Source organism: Elephas maximus, chromosome 2, assembly GCF_024166365.1.
Source record: "Elephas maximus indicus isolate mEleMax1 chromosome 2, mEleMax1 primary haplotype, whole genome shotgun sequence".
Classification (NCBI taxonomy): domain Eukaryota; kingdom Metazoa; phylum Chordata; class Mammalia; order Proboscidea; family Elephantidae; genus Elephas; species Elephas maximus.
Window position 1 is genome coordinate 117843328 of NC_064820.1, and position 22842 is coordinate 117866169.

The 22842-nt window shown below is 38.9% G+C and overlaps 1 pseudogene; it reads right to left on the reverse strand.

Annotated features, from left to right (window-relative positions):
• Positions 1 to 20132: 20132 nt before the first annotated feature.
• On the reverse strand, positions 20133 to 21043 carry LOC126066774 (heterogeneous nuclear ribonucleoprotein A1-like; annotated as a pseudogene).
• Positions 21044 to 22842: the final 1799 nt, after the last annotated feature.

Consider the following 22842-nt stretch of genomic DNA (forward strand, 5'->3'; position numbering starts at 1 on the left):
TCAAATCGAGGATCCCGTGGAAATAAGCCCAGTGAACTGGGGTAAGTTCTTAACCTCTCAGAGGCTTTGCTTCCTCTTTTATACCTGTTGCTGTTGAGTGGATTCCAACTCATAGTGACCCTATATGACAGAGTAGAACTAAGGAACAGTTGGTGGATTTGAACGGCTGAACTTGGATTAGCAGCTTTAGCTCACAATAGCTCTTAACCACTGTACCACCAGAGCTCTCTCTTTTGTACATAGGGATCATAATGGTGACTATTTCTCATAGATGTTGCCCGATTAGGGTCTGTGACCTGGAGCAGTCACGCCAATGAAATGCGTTCCAAGTCAGAAAGAGTGAGAAAGTTTATTTAGGAAGTGATGCTACAGGGAATCCAACTGACTGTCTCTATGGAGTCCCCAAAGCAATTTTTCATTAGAGCTTATATAGAATTTTTATAAGGGTTAGAAGTGTCTTTGTAACCTGCAGATGGCATGGCTGGAGTTACTCATTACAAGATAGTGACAAGAGACTATCAGACTAAAGAGACACATGCGAAACATCTCCTTAATGGGTTAAAGATATACTGGTCAGACATCTGGACTCTTATCTCCACGTGGGAGGTCATAAGTCACAGGTGGCAAACAAAGTTATTTGCACCCGATCAAATCAAAACAAAGAACGAAGTCGGTAGCATTAGATCAAAATGAAGTCATTAACAAAGGTATGTGGAAAGGAGAAGGCAGGCAGAGACAGAAGAAAAACTTACAGGTTCATCATGGCATTTGTAAACTCTCAGTAGCCCTTTTTGAAAAGGAGAAAACATGCTGGGGAGTATTAGAGTCACATACAAACTTCATCAGAGTAAATGAAAGAACAATGCGTGGCCTCTGGCAGGCACTCCAAGAATGCTAATAGCTGTTATTACCCCACCCATGGGTGGTGCAGAGGGTAAGAACGCAGCACTGCTGAACTCATAGGTTCCATCCCTGGACGGCCCAGTTAATTTTGCTCTGAACTGTTGGCCACAACCCTTGTTGTTCTGTCCTCAGGGCAGGACTCTGTAGGGCACAGTGAAATCTCCACTGGGATGGAGATTTTGGTGAGAAATGGTGAAACTGTAAGCCTGGCTCTAGTTTAGCTTTCAAAATAGAGGGATGAAGGTGTTTCTAAAGCACTTCTATGTATCACTGAGATAGGAGAGCAAATGGGAATGTGGGGCACTTGATGGCAGTGGGTAATCTTTACCAAAGCAGATTGCCAAGCCTTTCTTCCACAACACTGCTGGGTGAGTTCCAGCTGCAAACCTCTTTCGCCACCCAGGGATTTATACTACCTATAAAAACCTAAAACCTGCTTCTGTTGAGTTAATTTCAACTCATAGCAACCCTATATGACAGAGTAGAACTGCCCCCATAGGATTTCTAAGGTTGTAATCTTTACCGGAGCAGGCTGCCTTTCAGTTAGCAGCCAATTGCTTAACCGCTATGCCACAAGGCTTACTTATACTTCCCATAACCCACTGCAAAGTTGAGTCAATTCCTACTCATAGCAACCCTGTAAGACAGAGTAGAACTGCCCCACAGGGTTTCCAAGGAGCAGCTGGTGAATTCAAACTGCCAGCCTTTTGGTTAGCAGCCAAGTTCTTAACCATTGTTCCACCAGGGCTCCATTCCCCTCATAAAAACCAAACACCAAACCCATTGCCATTGAGTAGATTTCAACTCATAGCAACCCTATAGGACAGAATAGAACTGCCCCGTGGAGTTTCCAAGGAGCACCTGGTGGATTTGAACTGCCAACTCTTTGGTTAGCAGCTGTAGCACTTAACCACTACTCCACCAGGGTTCCCATATCCCCTATGTCTTTGCTATCAAGTCAATTCTGATCCATAATAATTTATAGTGCATCAATACTGTGGAACCTTGTGTTGTTTATGGTCAGTTGGCACTCAGCATCCGTTTCTACCTTTATGTTTCTTCCTGACCACAGGAGCTATAAAGCTAAAAACTCTTTTTCTCAAATTCTCTTGCAGCTGGGGTTCTTGAAGAGAATTCAGTTCCCACAATGAGAAACATGTACCCAAGATTCGGAAGTTGGAAGTGAGATGGAGCCTCCTTCATATTGAGCTGCCAGTTCATTAGTGTTTACACCTGTACTCAGCATTCCAGTGCCTAGTTATCAGGTTTGCCATTATCTAAAGGCAGCTGCCCAGATGCAACGCCCAGTGTCTAGTCACCAGCTTGGTAGGAACTGAGGCAGTAGTGGGATTCGAGCATTGGAAGCAGCAGCAACTTCCTGATCTCTGGACCACGGTGGTGTGTCCTCGAAATAGGAATTCAGTAGCAGGTCCCTGTCTTCTGCTCTTGAACCCATCCAATAATTGCATAAGTACCACTTTTCTCTATTTTAAACATCTTTCTGTCTGAAATCCCTAGCGTGGTGTCTGATTCCTGCACTGAATCTTGCAGATAATGACGCTATGGGGATGTCAGGAAGAATTAAGATCTATATGGCCTCTGCAACAATATCAAGTGACAGTGTTAGAGTAGAAAAATAAAAGTTAAGAACAGGATGTAAAGTATGCTTTATTTGTGTAAGAATAAAATGTGTGTGTGTGCAGTTATACATACATATATATAGGCTTCTTTATGCATAGAAAAAAATTGAAGTTATGTAAGAACATGACATCAGTGATTGCTCCCTGGAAAACAAAAATTGGGCCTGAGATAGGAGAGATTCACAATTCATTCAGGTATCTATTAAATTGTTCTTTTTTGTTTTTTCAATGTTCATAATATACATTTTTTCTAATTTTTTTTAGTTCAAAGAAAAAATGGCAAAATTCTGTAACAATTTGGAAACAGAAAAATACATCCATTATCCCACCAGCCTATTTTAATTTTTTATACTCTGTTGCCATCAAGTCATTCCAAATCATAGTGGCCCTATGGGACAGAGTAGAACTGCCACATAAGGTTTCCAAGGAATGGTTGGTGGATTTGAACTGCCAACCTTTTGGTTAGCACCTGAGCTCTTAACCACTGCTCCACCAGGGCTCCTAATTTTGTATAGTCTCTCTAAATCTTTTAAAAACTTTGTTGACTAAAAAAAATTTTACAGTGAAATCTGTACACATACAACTTTATAGTCTGTTTTTTTTTTTTTTTTTTTTTTTTTTACATCTTATATATAACCAGCATTTAGGGAGTACATACCATGGGCTAGCCATGTTGGTTATAAATTTCCTTGAATCATATTTCATTAAAACTAAGATGTTATTGATTTTAAATTGCACCATTATCTCACGTATCATTTAGAACTTGTAAAATAGTGCCCATTAAACTTTAACACAAACACAGAGTTTTTCCTTCAATTGAATCACAAATCTCTGGAAGTTAAGCAACTTCTATCTAAAGTCAGCAGGAAATATCTGACATTGATGCTTGGCACCTTAACGATGGCTCTGCACAATGCATGAGTTGATTATACTAGCCTCTCATTGCTTTGCAATTTCTTTCATCTACTTTGAGGGATTTCACAATTCTTCCTTTTTTTTTCAGTTACATTGGCCGGTATAGGATAGGTTCATATCACAGTCACAAAATGTAACAGAGCTTCATCTTCAAGGTCACCTTGCATGAATATGAGGAATTGCAGTTTTTCCTTCAGAGACAACAAATTTGCTTTACTAATATCAAATTTAAGTGCTCCTGCTCTACTTCTGTGCCTTTGTCCTTATACAGTCACATTTTGTTTCCATGTTAAAACATAATGTAGGGGGCCAAGATGGCGGACTAGGTAGACGCTACCTCGGATCCCTCTTGCAACAAAGACTCGGAAAAACAAGTGAATCGATCACATACATAACAATCTACGAACCCTGAACAACAAACACAGATTTAGAGACGGGAAACAAACAAACACGGGGAAGCAGCGATTGTTTTCAGAGCCTGGAGCCAGCGTCCCAGTCAGGTAACCTTTGGCGCCCGATCTAGGGCAGAGCCCAGGGGAGCGGACGGTGCAAACAAGGGGCCCAGCCCTACCCCCCTGAACTCACCCCGGGAGGGTGCCCAGCTGGTTCGCGTGGGCGGTGTGGCGATGCAGCTGGTGGGAGAAGTCCCTGGGAGGCAGTGTCTGGTCTTGGAGCTGGGAGAGCAGTGTCTCAGCCGGGGAATCGTGCCACTGGGCATTTGACTGGGCGCTGTCACGGCACAAGCACGGGGAGCTGCCCCACTCCCCTGAACTAACCCCGGGAGGGGGCCCAACCGGTTCGCGGAGGCGGCGCGGCGACGCAGCTGGCGGGACGAGAAGTCCCCGGGAGGCAGAGACTGACTTTGGAGCCGGGAGTAAAGCGTCCCAGCAGGGGAACCTTGACTCTAGGATTTGGACTGGCAGCGGAGGATCTGACTGTGACTTCAGTGGGCCAGACCCCCGGGGGCAATCTCCACACAGCCAGCACACATAGGCGACACGCCCGCAGGAATCTCAGATATAATAGTCATTCCAAGCAAGTCAAGCAACTCTGGCTATATTCTGAGGTGCTACTCTCCTATCTCTCTGATCCCTCCCCCACCCTCCCCAGGCAGCTTCATTAACATTGGAATTGCCTGAGCCAGAGGGAGAACGGCTCCGGCTCCACGGAGGCTTTGCTTTCCACCCCAACCCTTTTTTTTTTTGGTCTTTTCCTAACCCACTCTTTCGGCCTCAGAGAAGGAACAACAACAACAAAAAAAAACCCAGGGACCAAAAATCCACCCCTAATTGGACTAAAAACACAGAACCAGCTACAGCCAAGCATATATGATCCAAATCTCAGACTTTCATCGTTACAGGGAACAAGGTGGCAGTTATAACCCAAAGGCAATTCTCATAGGGATCTGACTGCATTTTTTTTTAGCAGATTTTCTGAAAAAACTAGTTTCCCAGTGATGGCTCGGAGACAGCAGTCCATATCAAACCACATAAAGAAGCAGACCATGACAGCTTCTACAACCCCCCAGACAAAAGAATCAAAATCTTTCCCAAATGAAGATACAATCCTGGAATTATCAGATACAGAACATAAAAAACTAATTTACAGAACGCTTCAAGACATCAGAAACGAAATAAGGCAAACTGCAGAAAAAGCCAAGGAACAAACTGATAAAACTGTTGAAGAACTCAAAAAGATTATTCAAGAACATAGTGGAAAAATTAATAAGTTGCAAGAATCCATAGAGAGACAGCATGTAGAAATCCAAAAGATTAACAATAAAATTACAGAATTAGACAACACAATAGGAAGTCAGAGGAGCAGACTCGAGCAATTAGAATGCACACTGGGACATCTGGAGGACCAGGGAATTAACACCAACATAGCTGAAAAAAAATCAGATAAAAGAATTAAAAAAATGAAGAAACCCTAAGAATCATGTGGGACTCTATCAAAAAGGATAACTTGCGTGTGATTGGAGTCCCAGAACAGGGCGGGAGGACAGAAAACACAGAGAAAATAGTTGAAGAACTCCTGACAGAACTCCCTGACATCATGAAAGACGAAAGGATATCTATCCAAGATGCTCATCAAACCCCATTTAAGATTGATCCAAAAAGAAAAACACCAAGACATATTATCATCAAACTTGCCAAAACCAAAGATAAAGAGAAAATTTTAAAAGCAGCCAGGAAGAAAAGAAAGGTTTCCTTCAAGGGAGAATCAATAAGAATAAGTTCAGACTACTCAGCAGAAACCATGCAGGCAAGAAGGGAATGGGACGACATATACAGAGCACTGAAGGAGAAAAACTGCCAGCCAAGGATCACATATCCAGCAAAACTCTCTCTGAAATATGAAGGCGAAATTAAGATATTTACAGATAAACACAAGTTTAGAGAATTTGCAAAAACCAAACCAAAGCTACAAGAAATACTAAAGGATATTGTTTGGTCAGAAAACCAATAATATCAGATACCAGCACAACACAAGGTCACAAAACAGAACATCCAGATATCAACTCAAATAGGGAAATCACAAAAACAAATTAAGATTAACTAAAAAAAAAAAATACTCACAACAGGGAATCACGGAAGTCAATATGTAAAAGATCACAATAATCAAAAAGACGGACTAAATACAGGAGGCATAGAACTGCCATATGGAGAGTGATACAAGGCGATATAGAACAATACAAGTTAGGTTTTTACTTAGAAAAATAGGGGTAAATAACAAGGTAACCTCAAAGAGGTATAACAACTCCATAACTCAAGATAAAAGCCAAGAAAAACGTAACGACTCAACTAACATAAAGTCAAACACTACGAAAATGAGGATCTCACAATTTACTAAGAAAAACGTCTCAGCACAAAAAAGTATGTGGAAAAATGAAATTGTCAACAACACACATAAAAAGGCATCAAAATGACAACACTAAACACTTATTTATCTATAATTACGCTGAATGTAAATGGACTAAATGCACCAATAAAGAGACAGAGAGTCTCGGACTGGATAAAGAAACACGATCCGTCTATATGCTGCCTACAAGAGACACACCTTAGACTTAGAGACACAAACAAACTAAAACTCAAAGGATGGAAAAAAGTATATCAAGCAAACAATAAGCAAAAAAGAAGAGGAGTAGCAATATTAATTTCTGACAAAATAGACTTTAGACTTAAATCCACCACAAAGGATAAAGAAGGACACTACATAATGATAAAAAGGGACAATTGATCAGGAAGATATAACCATATTAAATATTTATGCACCCAATGACAGGGCTGCAAGATACATAAACCAAGTTTTAACAGAATTAAAAAGTGACATAGACACCTCCACAATTATAGTAGGAGACTTCGACACACCACTTTCGGAGAAGGACAGGACATCCAGTAAGAAGCTCAATAGAGACACGGAAGACCTAATTACTACAATCAACCAACTTGACCTCATTGACTTATACAGAACTCTCCACCCAACTGCTGCAAAATATACTTTTTTTTCTAGCACACATGGAACATTCTCTAGAATAGACCACATATTAGGTCATAAAACAAACCTTTGCAGAGTCCAAAACATCCAAATATTACAAAGCATCTTCTCAGACCACAAGGCAATAAAACTAGAAATCAATAACAGAAAAACTAGGGAAAAGAAATCAAATACTTGGAAAATGAACAATACCCTCCTGAAAAAAAGACTGGGTTATAGAAGACATCAAGGAGGGAATAAGGAAATTCATAGAATGCAAGCAGAATGAAAATACTTCCTATCAAAACCTCTGGGACACAGCAAAAGCAGTGCTCAGAGGCCAATTTTTATCGATAAATGCACACATACAAAAAGAAGAAAGAGCCAAAAGCAGAGAACTGTCCCTACAACTTGAACATATAGAAAGTGAGCAACCAAAGAATCCATCAGGCACCAGAAGAAAACAAATAATAAAAATTAGAGCTGAACTAAATGAATTAGAGAACAGAAAAACAATTGAAAGAATTAACAAAGCCAAAAGCTGGTTCTTGGAAAAAATTAACAAAATTGATAAACCATTGGCTAGACTGACTAAAGAAATACAGGAAAGGAAACAAATAACCCAAATAAGAAACGAGAAGGACCACATCACAACAGAACCAAATGAAATTACAAGAATCATATCAGATCATTATGAAAAATTGTACTCTAACAAATTTGCAAACCTAGAAGAAATGGATGAATTCCTGGAAAAACACTACCTACCTAAACTAACACATTCAGAAGTAGAACAACTAAATAGACCCATAACAAAAAAAGAGATTGAAACGGTAATCAAAAAACTCCCAACAAAAAAAAGCCCTGGCCCGGACGGCTTCACTGCAGAGTTCTACTAAACTTTCAGAGAAGAGTTAACACCACTACTACTGAAGGTATTTCACAGCATAGAAAATGATGGAATACTACCCAACTCATTCTATGAAGCCACCATCTCCCTGATACCAAAACCAGGTAAAGACATTACAAAAAAAGAAAATTATAGACCTATATCCCTCATGAACATAGATGCAAAAATCCTCAACAAAATTCTAGCCAATAGAATTCAACAACATATCAAAAAAATAATTCACCATGATCAAGTGGGATTTATACCAGGTATGCAAGGCTGGTTTAATATCAGAAAAACCATTAATGTAATCCATCACATAAATAAAACAAAAGACAAAAACCACATGATCTTATCAATTGATGCAGAAAAGGCATTTGACAAAGTCCAACACCCATTTATGATAAAAATTCTCACCAAAATAGGAATTGAAGGAAAATTCCTCAACATAATAAAGGGCATCTATGCAAAGCCAACAGCCAATATCACTCTAAATGGAGAAAACCTGAAAGCATTTCCCTTGAGAACGGGAACCAGACAAGGATGTCCTTTATCACCGCTCTTATTCAACATCGTGCTAGAAGTCCTAGCCAGGGCAATTAGGCTAGACAAAGAAATAAAAGGCATCCAGATTGGCAAGGAGGAAGTAAAATTATCTCTATTTGCAGATGACATGATCTTATACACAGAAAACCCTAAGGAATCCTCCAGAAAACTACTGAAACTAATAGAAGAGTTTGGCAGAGTCTCAGGTTATAAAATAAACACACAAAAATCACTTGGATTCCTCCACATCAACAAAAAGAACACTGAAGAGGAAATCACCAAATCAATACCATTCACAGTAGCCCCCAAGAAGATAAAATACTTAGGAATAAATCTTACCAAGGATGTAAAAGACCTATACAAAGAAAACTACAAAGCTCTACTACAAGAAATTCAAAAGGACATACTTAAGTGGAAAAACATACCTTGCTCATGGATAGGAAGACTTAACATAGTAAAAATGTCTTTTCTACCAAAAGCCATCTATACATACAATGCACTTCCGATCCAAATTCCAATGTCATTTTTTAAGGTGATAGAGAAACAAATCACCCGTTTCATATGGAAGGGAAAGAAGCCTCGGATAAGCAAAGCATTACTGAAAAAGAAGAAGAAAGTGGGAGGCCTCACTCTACCTGATTTCAGAAGCTATTATACAGCCACACTAGTCAAAACAGCCTGGTACTGGTACAACAACAGGCACATAGACCAATGGAACAGAATTGAGAACCCAGATATAAATCCATCCACGTATGAGCAGCTGATATTTGACAAAGGACCAGTGTCAGTTAATTGGGGAAAAGACAGTTTCTTTAACAAATGGTGCTGGCATAACTGGATATCCATTTGCAAAAAAATGAAACAGGACCCATACCTCACACCATGCACAAAAACTAACTCCAAGTGGATCAAAGACCTAAACATAAAGACTAAAACGATAAAGATCATGGAAGAAAAAATAGGGACAACCCTAGAAGCCCTAATACAAGGCATAAACAGAATACAAAACATTACCAAAAATGATGAAGAGAAACCAGATAACTGGGAGCTCCTAAAAATCAAACACCTATGCTCGTCTAAAGACTTCACCAAAAGAGTAAGAAGACCACCTACAGACTGGGAAAGAATTTTCAGCTATGACATCTCCGACCAGCGCCTGATCTCTAAAATTTACATGATTCTGTCAAAACTCAACCACAAAAAGACAAACAACCCAATCAAGAAGTGGGCAAAGGATATGAACACACACTTCACTAAAGAAGATATTCAGGCAGCTAACAGATACATGAGAAAATGCTCTCGATCATTAGCCATTAGAGAAATGCAAATTAAAACTACGATGGGATTCCATCTCACTCCAAGAAGGCTGGCATTAATCCAAAAAACACAAAATAATAAATGTTGGAGAGGCTGCGGAGAGATTGGAACTCTTATACACTGCTGGTGGGAATGTAAAATGGTACAACCACTTTGGAAATCTATCTGGCGTTATCTTAAACAGTTAGAAATAGAACTACCATACAATCCAGAAATCCCACTCCTCGGAATATACCCTAGAGAAACAAGAGCCTTCACACAAACAAATATATGCACACCCATGTTTATTGCAGCTCTGTTTACAATTGCAAAAAGCTGGAAGCAACCAAGGTGTCCGTCTACGGATGAATGGGTAAATAAATTGTGGTATATTCACACGATGGAATACTACGCATCGATAAAGAACAGTGACGAATCTGTGAAACATTTCATAACATGGAGGAACCTGGAAGGCATTATGCTGAGCGAAATTAGTCAGAGACAAAAGGACAAATATTGTATAAGACCACTATTATAAGATCTTGAGAAATAGTATAAACTGAGAAGAACACATACTTTTGTGGTTACGAGGGGGGGAGGGAGGGAGGGAGGGAGGGAGAGGGTTTTTTATTGATTAATTAGTAGATAAGAACTGCTTTAGGTGAAGGGAAGGACAACACTCAATACATGGAAGGTCAGCTCAATTGGACTGGACCAAAAGCAAAGAAGTTTCCGGGATAAAATGAATGCTTCAAAGGTCAGCGGAGCAAGGGCGGGGTTTGGGGACCATGGTTTAAGGGGACTTCTAAGTCAATTGGCAAAATAATTCTATTATGAAAACATTCTGCATCCCACTTTGAAATGTGGCATCTGGGATCTTAAATGCTAACAAGCGGCCATCTAAGATGCATCAATTGGTCTCAACCCACCTGGAGCAAAGGAGAATGAAGAACACCAAGGTCACACCACAACTAAGAGCCCAAGAGACAGAAAGGGCCACATGAACCAGAGACCTATGTCATCCTGAGACCAGAAGAACTAGTTGGTGCCCGGCCACAACCGATGACTGCCCTGACAGGGAGCACAACAGAGAACCCCTGAGGGAGCAGGAGATCAGTGAGATGTAGACCCGAAATTCTCATAAAAAGACCATACTTAATGGTCTGACTGAGACTAGAGGAATCCCGGCAGTCATGGTCCCCAAACCTTCTGTTGGCCCAGGACAGGAACCATCCCCGAAGGCAACTCATCAGACATGAAAGGGACTGGACAGTGGGTGGGAGAGAGATGCTGATGAAGAGTGAGCTAATTATATCAGGTGGACACTTGAGATTGTGTTGGCATCTGCTGTCTGGAGGGGAGATGGGAGGATAGAGAGAGTGGGAAGCTGGCAAAATTGTCACGGAAGGAGAGACTGGAAGGGCTGACTCAGGGGGAGAGCAAGTGGGAGCACGGAGTAAGATGTATGTAAACTTACATGTGACAGACTGACTTGATTTGTAAACGTTCACTTGAAGCTCAATAAAAATTAATAAAAAAAAAAAAAACTAGATAACTGGGAGCTCCTAAAAATCAAACACCTATGCTCATAAAAAAAAGGAAAAAAAAAAAATAATGTAATCTTTAAGGGATTTTAAATAGCAACTAACTTCAAATTGTTTAGTACCACCATGCATGTAACTCAATTGATGTGACAATCACATGAACGGTGTTGGCCAAGTTTACACACGTACAGACAATGGTTGCAGCCCTGGTGGTACAGTGGTCAAGAGCTCAGGCTGCTAACCAAAAAGTTGGCAGTTGGAATCCACCAGCTGCTCCTTGGAAACTCTATGGGACAATTGTACTCTGTCCTATAGGGTCGCTATGAATTGAAATCGACTAAATAGCAAAGTTTTTTTTTTTTTAAATAGCAAAGAGTTTGGTTTCTCTCTCTCTTTTTTTTTTTTATTTAGAATAGATAAAACATTGTATTGTTTTATTTGAGCCTCAAAAAATCTTCAAGTCAATACAGATGAAAAAACTGAGGAATAAAGAGGTTCTCAAGGTTCGTAGTTGTTAAGAAGCAGATTTTCTTTCTGAATGCAGTCAGTCTGGTTCCAGTGTCCACAATCTAACTGTTAAGCTATGTTAGTAGCTGAGAGCTAGCTGTCTGCACCATCCAGAGGCTTTACGGACACACGTACTAGATTCAGGGCCCACTTGGGTAATCCAGGATGATCTCATTTCAATGTACTTAAGTTGATTATATCTGCAAATACATTTTTTCAAATTAGATAACATTCACAGGCTCTAGAAATTAAGATGTGGACATATCTTGGAGGGTCATCATTCAACCCGCCACAAGTATTATAAGTTTTTTCTCATGTCATTATACACTATTCACAAACATTATTTTAATGGCTGCATAATATTCTATCATATTTATTCAGTAGTCTAATACATTTACCCAATCGTTGGTTTTTTTTAAAAAAGATGTTATTTTTAGAGCGGTTTTAGGTTTATAGAAAAATTGTCCAGAAAATACAGAGAGTTACCATATACCCTCCTCCCCAAGTACATTGCTTCTCCAATTAACATCTTGCATTTCTGTGGTACGTTTGTTATCATTGATAAACCAACTAATATAACATAGTTTATTAGAGTTGACACCTTGTATTGTACAATCCTACCAGTTCTGACAAATGCATAATGTCGTGTCTGCCATTACATTGGTGGTGTAGTGGTTAAGAGCTAGGGCTGCTAACCAAAAGGTCAGCAGTTTGAATCCACCAGGGGCTCCTTGGAAACTCTATGGGGCAGTTCTACTCTGTCTCACAGGTTCGCTATGAGTCGGAATCGGATCGACGGCAAAGGGTCTGGGTTTTTTTTTGGTTACCATTACATTATCACATAGACTAGCTTCACTTCCCTAAAAATGCCCCATGCTTCTCCTATTCATTTCTCCCCCTTCCTCTTGCTCCCTGTAAGCATTCTTATTTAAAAGTTCACAATGTTTTCTGCTATAAATAATATCTTAATTCACAAATATTTGTCTTAGTAAGTCAGATTCACACACAGTGAATTCTGATTCAAAAGGCATGAGTAATTTTATAGCTCTTGACAGATACTGCCAAATTGCTTAATTTGAGGGTTTTTTTTTTTAGTTAAGGAGTTAAAATTATTCCATATTTTTTCATTTGGAGGGGAAACCAAAGTTACCATGATGAAATGAAGGGAGGGCAGATTGTTTCAGGCATGGAAAATGACAGGTTGGTGGGGAAAAAACTTTAGGTTGAAAGTCTACTGATTCCCAATTTATTCAGGTGGAAAATGAAGTTTTTGTCAGTATTGGATCAGACATACACAAAATAGTCCTCAACAGAAACAGGCAGCTCCGCCCACTTTCTCTGCCTGGGAAAATGTGACAGTCAGATCATCTATTCTATTCCATGTGCTGGCCAAGCCATGAAGCTCCAAGACAGTATGGCCAGAGAGGTAAAAGGGGGTTTATTTATTAGCTAACTGTTACGTTAACTAAATGGGATATTTGAGTATCAACTCATACCTGTCATGTTGGTCTGTGGAGAGAAAGTACGTAACCAGTACCCTTTAACTCATTAATGAGGGATTAAAATACGTTCTTGTATTAAAAAAAATTATTTTTTTAGTTACGTTCTAAGATTACAATCATAAATGGAGAGAATAACAGCCATGAAAGTAAGTCAGCTCACCCCTGTTAACACTTTATTGCATTTCTTTCAGAAGCTAGAAACATTCAAATCAAGGAAGACTAATTCTCTATAGTCAGTAAACTGCAAGGCAAAGATTTGTCAACAATTTTCTTGTCACTTTTTAAAAATGATGTAGAAGGATGGAAAATTCCTTGGCAACTTGTTTGAGTGGCAGGTCCTGCAGTCTATGTGTACCATTCTCCTGAATTAGGCTAGTAGAACAGAGATGTCTGACGTCTCGGTGACTATCTCATCAATTATGTTGCTTTATGAAGAGATTGATGATTCCACTAAGTTTGATTATCTCTGTTTATAAAGGACTGCCATCTTTCCTATTCAGGTGGTAAATCTGAATATAGAACTACTGTTGCAAGCTGGAGAACAGATTTGATGGAGAGGCAGTGCTGCGCGGGAAAACGGAATTTTACTCAACTGAGATGGATTCAAATGCTGGCTCTAACTACCTTATTCTCTGTGACATTAGACAATGCAAACTATCTTCGGGATTAAATGTCTTCTTCTGTAAAACAAAGATTGTAAGGCTTAGGCAGTTGTGGAGATAAGAGATAATGTGTGTAAAAATATATATGCTACACAGTCAAATTATGTATTTATTTGCACACAAAGTGTAACTTTATTTTTTATAATAAATTCACTGTTCTGCTGAACTGGGGGACCTAAGGTGTTGTTGTTGTTTTTCATTGTAGCAGAAATACATATCACAAAACATTTGCCAGTGCAACAACATTTACATGTACAACTCAGTGAAGTCAATTACGTTCATCGTACTGGGCAACCATCATCACTTATCCTTTTCAAAATTATTCCACCACCTTTAACAAAAACTCATGCCTTCTAAGTAGTGACTCCCATTTCCCCCTCCCTCCCACCTCAAGTAACCATTGATAAACTTTGATCTCTGTGTTGTTGTTGTTCTTAGGTGCTGGCAGTTGGTGCCAACTCATAGCCACCCTGTATACTACTGAACAAAACACTGCCCAGTCCTACCCCATGCTTACAATCAGTGCTATGTTTGAGTCCATCGTTGCAACCACTGTGTCAATCCATCTCGTTTAGGGTCTTTCTCTTCTTTGCTGGCCCTCTACCAAGCATGATGTCTTTCTCCAGGGACTGATCCCTTCTGATAACATGTCCAAAGTACATGAGACATAGTCTCTCACCATCCTTGCTTCTAAGGACCATTCTTGTACTTTTTTCAAGACAGATTGGTTCATTCTTTTGGCAGTCCATGGTATATTCAGTATTCTTCTCCAACTGCAAAGTTGTCAATTCTTCTTCAGTCTTCCTTATTCATTGTCCAGCTTTCGCGTGCATATGATGCAACTGAAAATACCATGGCTTGGGTCAGGCGCACCTTAGTCTTCAAGTTGACATCTTTGGTTTTTAACACTTTAAAGAGGTCTTTTGTAGCAAATTTGTCCAATGCAATGCATCTTTTGATTTCTTGACTGCTGCTTCCATGGGTGTTGATTGTGGATCCAAGCAAAAAGAAATCCTGGACAATGTCAATCTTTTCTCCGTTTATCATGATGTTTATCATGATGTTGCTTATTGGTCCAATGGTGAGGATTTTTGTTTTCTTTATGTTGAGGTGTAATCCATACTGAAGGCTGTGGTCTTTGATCTTCATCAAAGTAAATGCTTCAAGTCCTCTTCACTTTCAGCAAGCAAGGTTGTGTCATCTGCATATCTCAGGTTGTTAATGAGTCTTCCTCCAATCCTGATGGGCCATGCTTCTTCATATACTCCAGCCTCTCAGACTATCTGCTCATCATACAGATTGAATAGGTATGGTGCAAGGATACAAACCAGAAGCACACCTTTCCTGACCTTAAACCACACAGTATTCCCTTGTTCTGACAATTGCCTTTTGATCTTTGTACAGGTTCCTCATGAGCACAATTAAGTGTTCTGAAATTCCTGTTCTTTGCAGTGTTATCCATAATTTGTTACGATCCACACAGTCGAATGCCTTTGCATAGTCAATAAAACACAGGTGAACATCCTTCTGGTATTCTCTGCTTTCAGCCAGGATTCATCTGACATCAGCAATGATATCGTGGGTTCCACGGCCTGAATTTCTAGCAGCTCCCTGTCAACGTACTGCTGCAGCCACTTTTGAATGATCTTCCCGCAAAATTTTACTTGTATATGATATTGTTCCATAATTTCTGAATTTAGTTGGATCACCTTTCTTGGGAATAGGCATAAATATGGATCTCTTCCAGTCGGTTGGCCAGGTAGCTGTCTTCCAAATTTCTTGGCAAAGACAAATGAGCACTTCCAGTGCTACATCCATTTGTTGAAACATCTCAATTGATATTTCATTAATTTCTGGAGCCTTGTGTTTCACCAAAGCCTTCAGGGCAGCGTGGACTTCTTCCTTCAGTACCTTCAGTTCCTGATCATATGCCACCTATTGGAATGGTTGAATGTTGCCCAATTCTTTTTGGTATAATGACTGTGTATTCCTTCTATTATCTTTTGATGCTTGCTGCTTGTTTAATATTTTCCCCATGGAATCCTTCACTATTGCAACTCAAGGCTTCAATTTTTTCTTTAGTTCTTTTAGCTTGAGAAATGCCAAGAGTGTTCTTCCCTTTTGGTTTTCTATCGCCAGTTCTTTGTACATGTCATTGTAATACTTTGTCTTCTCGAGCCACCCTTTGAAATCTTCTATTCAGTTCTCTTACTTCATCATTTCTTCCTTTTGTTTTAGCTACTCAACGTTCAAGAGCAAGTTCCAGAGTCTCTTTTGACATCCCTTTTCTTTCTTCCTTGTCTTTTTAATGACCTTTTGCTTTCTTCATGTATGATGTCCTTGATGTCATTCCACAACTAGTCTGGGCTTTGGTCATCAATGTTCAACGTGTCAAATCTATTCTTGAGATGTACTTTGGCTCTCATGGACTTGTTCTAATTTTCTTCAGTTTCAACTTGAACTTGCATAGGAACAATTGATGATCTGTTCCATTGTTGGTCCCTGGCCTTGTTCTAACTGATGATATTGAGCTTTTCCATCGTCTCTTTCCACAGATGTAGTGGATTTGATTCCTGAGTATTCCGTCTGGTGAGGTCCATGTGTACAGTTGCAGTTTATGTTGTTGAAAAAAGGTATTTGCAGTGAAGAAGTGCTTGGTCTTGCAAAATTCCATCATGGGATCTCTCGCATTGTTTCTACAACCAAGGCCATATTTTCCAACTACCAATCCTTCTTTGTTTCCAACTTTTGCATTCCAATCACCAGTAATCATCAATGCATCCTGACTGTGTGTTTGATCAATTTCAGACTGTGGAAGTTGGTAAAAATCTTCAATTTCTTTATCTGTGGCCTTAGCAGTTGGTGTGTAAATTTGAATAATAGTCACGTTAACTGGTCTTCCTTGTAGGTGTATGGATATTATCCTATCACTGACAGCATTGTACTTCACAATAGATCTCGAAATGTTCTTTTTGATGGTGAATGCAATGCCATTCCTCTTCAAGTTGTCATTCCCAGCATAGCAGACCATATGATTGTCTGATTCAAAATGGCCAATACCAGTCCATTTCAGTTTACTAATGCCTAGAATATTGATGTTTATGTGTTCCACTTTATTTTTAATCTATATATTTGCCTATTTCATTTAAGTGGGATCATACAATGTTATTTTTATGTGACTGACTTATTTTACCCAACCTAATGTTTTCAAGGTTCATCTATGTTTTGACTATATTATGACTTCATTTTTCTTTATGGCTGAGTAATATTCCATTGTATATATATGCCACATTTTGTTTGTCTACTTATCTGTTGATGGCCATTTTGGCTGTTTTTACTTTTTGCCTATTGTGAATAGTGCTACAGTGAACACTGGTACAGAAGTTCCTGTTTGCATTCCTGCTTTCGGTTCTTTTGGGTATATACCTTGGATTGGGATTGCTGGGTCATCATTTTTTTTTTTTAATTGAGTACATTATTCTTACAAAGAATTTTGCAGTGAAGTGGCCAACTTAGGATCTTGTTCATTACTTGAATACCATTAAGCTTTACTAGTGGTGCCATGTGCTGCTTTAATGCTAATGTTGATTGTTTTACATCTTGGTTGAAAGACTTCCTGTGGATGCATATATCTCTCCTTCCCCTGTTATAATGGGAAGACTTCCTGGAATGAGACATAATTACAGAGTCTACACTTAAGGGTAGAGCTATACTGTAATAGGCCATAAACAAATGATGCATTATTCACAGAACATTGGAGAATTTGGGCTCTCAAATAAAGTAAATAAAATCATGAAATATTAATTGATATTTTTAGAGCAGGACAGCTTAATAAAGGGTAAGGTAGTTAGCAGACAAGCCCACGGTGCCTCAGCACTGATACTTTTGTCACCAGAGTGATCTATTGACTTAGGGAACATCAATGGAGACATGCTTTTTTTTTTTTCCAAATAGTAAGATGAAAATATAATCCTGTTATAGTAAAGATCTTTTGATACATTTAAGTTATTATATGCCACTGTGAATTTACAAAATCCTACAGTATTTAGAAAAGTTTGATGGCTCTTTCTGGAATTAAACTGAAAACCCCTTTGATGAGAAGAAACCCCTGAGGTCAGCTCAACCAACCATTCAGCAAGGGACTGCCTTTGACAGCAGCTGAGGGATCACGTACCATGGGCTTCAAGGAACTACAGGGACAGGAGCTCCAAAAACAGTTAACTATTCCGGGGTTGTGAGTTCCTTGAGAGCAGAAATACTGTCTTACATTTATTTGTTCCTTATGCAACCCAGAACCTAGACAGTATGGCTGGAAAACAGCCAGTGCTCAATGAATGGTTGTTGAATGAATAGCCTACCTAGTTTGGCAGTCTTTTCCATGGTGGGGAAGGATTATTGTTTAGAAAGTTCATATAGAACCTAAAGTAGTTGTTTTAAAGTATCTGTCTTTCTATTTTCTTCCCCAGGGTTCTCCACATGTGATGTTGATTCATTAGATAGAAAAGGGAAGCATATTAAACTTATAATTAACTTTTTCTCTCGACATGTAATTATTAGGATTTATGAGATGCTAAAGGCTACAATATCTGAGAAAGAGAGAATAAATATATCAATAGGGGTATTTTTGTTTTACTGAGTTTGGAATAATACAGTCATTTGTTTTCATTGAGACATTATTTTGCTGATCTATTTTTACTTTAAAGTAGCTCATGATCTTCTAAACAACTTAGATATATTATTCTAGTCCAGTCCTGGACTAGAGGTCTGATTCTAACTTTTCTCACCAAAATTGAGACTCAGGTCAGGTGAAGTTATAACATGTGAATTCATTTTCGTCTTTATTTTGTTAAGATAATTTTATTATTGTGTTATTATAACTTTAAAAATTATACTGTAAATAGAGCAACATTTTAGATGAACCAATTAAATCTTAAAGAAAAAATATGTTAAAATTTATACCAAAGTAGAATTTATAACTACTTGCACTAGATTTTACAATACTTTGCAAGGCAAACATAACTAATAGTTATTTTCCATAAGATGGGATTAGTTTTTAAGTTATCTTCTCCTTTATATAGGAAGAAATATCTTTTCCCTTAAATTTAATAGGCTACCTTCAAGACTTTAAAAAATGCCTATAGCAAGGAGACAGGTTACAAAGTATCCAGTTTTTCACTTATCTGGGAAAAAAAAAATCTAATTGACCTGTCAATGAAACATGAGAGATCCTTAACCTTGGGAATCTCTCTCCAAAACTTAAAAATGACTCACATAGACTTCAAGAACACAGATATCAGCCTCACCCTGAACTGTCTCTTGCTTTATAGTTCTTGGGCCTCTAAATCTTGTGAAAACCTCTCTAATAACACTTAGATCAGATATTCTTTTCAGGTACTTACTTTATCAAGCCATCCTATTATGAAGACTAAAATGAGCACCCAGAGCTATAGTTCACAATGTACTTTTCTCTATACTATGGCAAATAACTCTTTTCTATCTTCTTAATTCACTTTCCAAAGTTCAACCCAGAAATTGGAGATATGTGTCCCACGCTTAGCAATCTTCCTTGGTTTCCCATCTGTTTCAATTCTCATATGGGAACTTTACCTATTATCATCACCATCATCATCATTATTCTTCTTTCATAAGTAAAACTTATATTCTGCTGGCCCCTTTCCTTCTTGCCAGTGAGATGTATGTAATCTTTCAATCATAGGTTTTTATTATAATCTTCACAATTCTTCCTTTCCATATTTACTTTTCCCAGTTATTTGAAGAACATGTAATACATTTCATGATTTGATAATTGCTATTAAACTATCATTATTGTGACTTTTACAGCAAAGAATATTTAAGAAACATTTTTTTAAGATACATTTATTCAGTGTCATTATTAGACTTAATAGTAATCAACAGCATGGGTGTAAAAAAAAACTACATTAAAACTCTTTGTTGGAATGCTTTACACTTTCCACAGAACAGAAATTAAAATAACCTATTACACAATTTGTCACAAATACAGTCCTCAATTTTTTGCCCATACCCATGAGTATTGTCTAAAACTGTCTTTTTGTATAGTTAGGCCCTGCCACCACTGTGTTTGGCTGAGTTCACAAATCTGTTGCAACCAGTAGCTTCCCTGTTACTTCTCTGGCTCTCCTCTCCTGCTAACCTTTGTTTCCTGGCAGTCATTAAAACCTTCTGTCCCTGCCATAGCTATTGCTGCTGCTTGAACCTCCATAGCCATCTTGGTTTCATGGTTTGACAAAGTATTGACCTTCATGACAGTAAGGGCCAGAGCTTCTGCGGCCAATGTTTCCTCCCTTCATGGGTCCAAAATTTGAAGATTGTTGTAATTGCCAAAATCATTGTAGCTTCTACCACCTCCAAAACTGTTTCCATCATTACTAAGCCTGTTATAACCATCCTCACTGCCTCGATATCCACAGCTGCCACCGAAGCCACCTCGCCCACTGAAGTTTCCTCCACAGCCAAAGTTGTCATCCTCACCAAAACCACCTCGACAGCCACCACCAAATTTTCCAGAACAACTTCAACCTTTTTGGCTAGATGAGTGCGGCCATCTCTTCCTTTGACAGGACTTTCCTTGCTTCACAGTTGTTGCCATTCACAGTATGATATTTCTAAATTACAATCTATCTTATCTATGGAGTCATCGTCATCAAGGGTTACAAAAGCAAATCCCCTCTTCTTGCCACTGCCTTGGTCAGTCGTCATTTCAGTCATTTCAGTTTCCCCATACTGCTCAAAGTAACCTCGTAGGTGACATTCTTTGGTGTTTTCTTAATGCCACCAACAAAGATCTTTTTCACGTTTAAGCAGGCACCTGGTCTTTGAGAGTCTTCTCATGAAGACTTTGGTCCCACGACTCTTCCATCCACCTTGCGTGGCCTTTCATTAATGGCTGCATTTACTTCCTCCACAGTAGAATAAGTGACAAACCCAAAGCCTCTAGAGCACTTGGTGTTTGACCTCTTATCACCACACAATCCGTGAGCGTCACCCATTGGTCAAAATGGCGCCTCAGACTCTCATCTGGTGTTTGAAAGCTTGACCCTCTAATGAAGAATTTCCACAAGTGTTCTGGCTCTTTAGGATTCTCTGACTTAGACAGGACGACAGTGGGAAGAAAAACCTTAACCATGTTTCCTCCACAGCATCCACAGGCAGAAAGGAGTAGGCTACTGAATGTATCTCAGAAACACATTTTAGTAGCATAAAAAATGTGTGTTGAAGGAAGTAGAAATGCAATTAAGATATATGAAAAGAAAGAAACAAAGTTTAGTTAGATGAACTTTGTTGTCTTCTTTAGGAATCCCCATACCTTTTTTATAAGACCTGTCATAAGGCATAGATAGGCTGTTCAGGTTCCTCTTGATCTTTGCTCAACTAAGATGAAGAGGAAGAATGGCTTCATATCACATATGGCATTACCTGTCCACCAAGAATCAGGGCATTAGTTTTAATTCTACATTTTGACAACTATTGTCAGAGAATTTCTTTATTTCCTATAATAGCAATGATTTCTCTCTTTTGAGAGTTGCTGATCCAAGGTTAAAGCTGATTATTCCCCCAACCTTTTTAAAGTGCTTTGTTAAATGGCACCTGTCTGTGCTTAAATATTAGGTAGCAGAGCTATTAGAAAGGGAAGCCAGGAGGATGGCAGACATAAATATCTTTTCCTGCATTGCTGGGACAAGGTGACCTAAAAAATAGTCACTGCGTTAATGTTAATGAGGATAAACAAACCCTGTGGCAAGACTCAGTAGGGCCCAAACCGCAGTGTTTATTTCTAAGCACACCAGGCTCTGTGGTGGGAATATAGAGATGAATGTATTAGCTCCTATTCTTCCGTCCCCAAGAAGCTCATTGTCTAGCTTCTTTTTTTCTGTGAGGATGGAAATCCTCTGTAGAACTCATATATCACTATTGGAATAATGTGGAGAAACTCCTCAGAGAGGAATGGTTAAGCATATCTCAGGATGAGAAAGGTCAGAACATAGACTTTGTGGTAAATATGAGACTTTTAGCAATTGTACTGTTTATCCCCAAACTTTTGCTCTCAGACTTATTAAATAACTGGTATGTTGCTATGAGTCAGAATCAACTCAACCACAGCAGGTTTGGTTTGGTTTTGGTTTATGCCATCTTTATTTCCTCTCCACTTCATTCCTTAACTTCTTGAGCTCCTCCATCCTGATCACTTCTCTGAAACTACATCCTGATTGCTCAACTGAAACTACATTCTAAAAGGACGTAATTTCCTGATTGTTAATTTAATGGTATTATCTAGACAGAACAGTGATGTAGTTAAGAGAATGGGCTTTGCAATCAGCCAGCCTTGGGTTAAAGTCCTGGTTCTATCACTTACTAACTAGCTCTGTGACCTTGAGAGAGAATCTCTAAGACCTCATCTGTGAAATAGGGATGATAGATTGTTACAAGGGTCAGAAATTTATCATAAGGATTAAGTGAAATAAAATAGGTAAAGCACCTAGCACAGAGCAAGGCACATAGATTGTGCTCTATAACTTCATGACTATTATTATTTTTAAGAAGGCTTTTCACAGTCTTTATTTCTCCCGACAATTTTCTTTAGTATGTGAAAATGTCACTTGCATACATCATGCCTTTTTCTTCTTCCTGGCCACAAACCTTAAATAATCCTTAAAGTCTAATCCTTGAATTTCTATTCTTTATTCTGTAAGAAGCTGTCATCATCCCTTGCGCAAAAGGATCAAGAGAGGATTCTAGAAGGAAGGAGAGTCATATCACTTTGAAAGAAGTAACCCTCAGTGGAGGAACACAGCCAGCCCAAGGCAATATTTGGGGAGTGAATTAGCCAATAATACCCTGAGCTCACTCTCCTCTTTCCCTCTGATCAACTGCTAGAGTTCCCATTTGCTGCACACAACCAGAAGCCCAAGAGTGTAGGAGGCCATG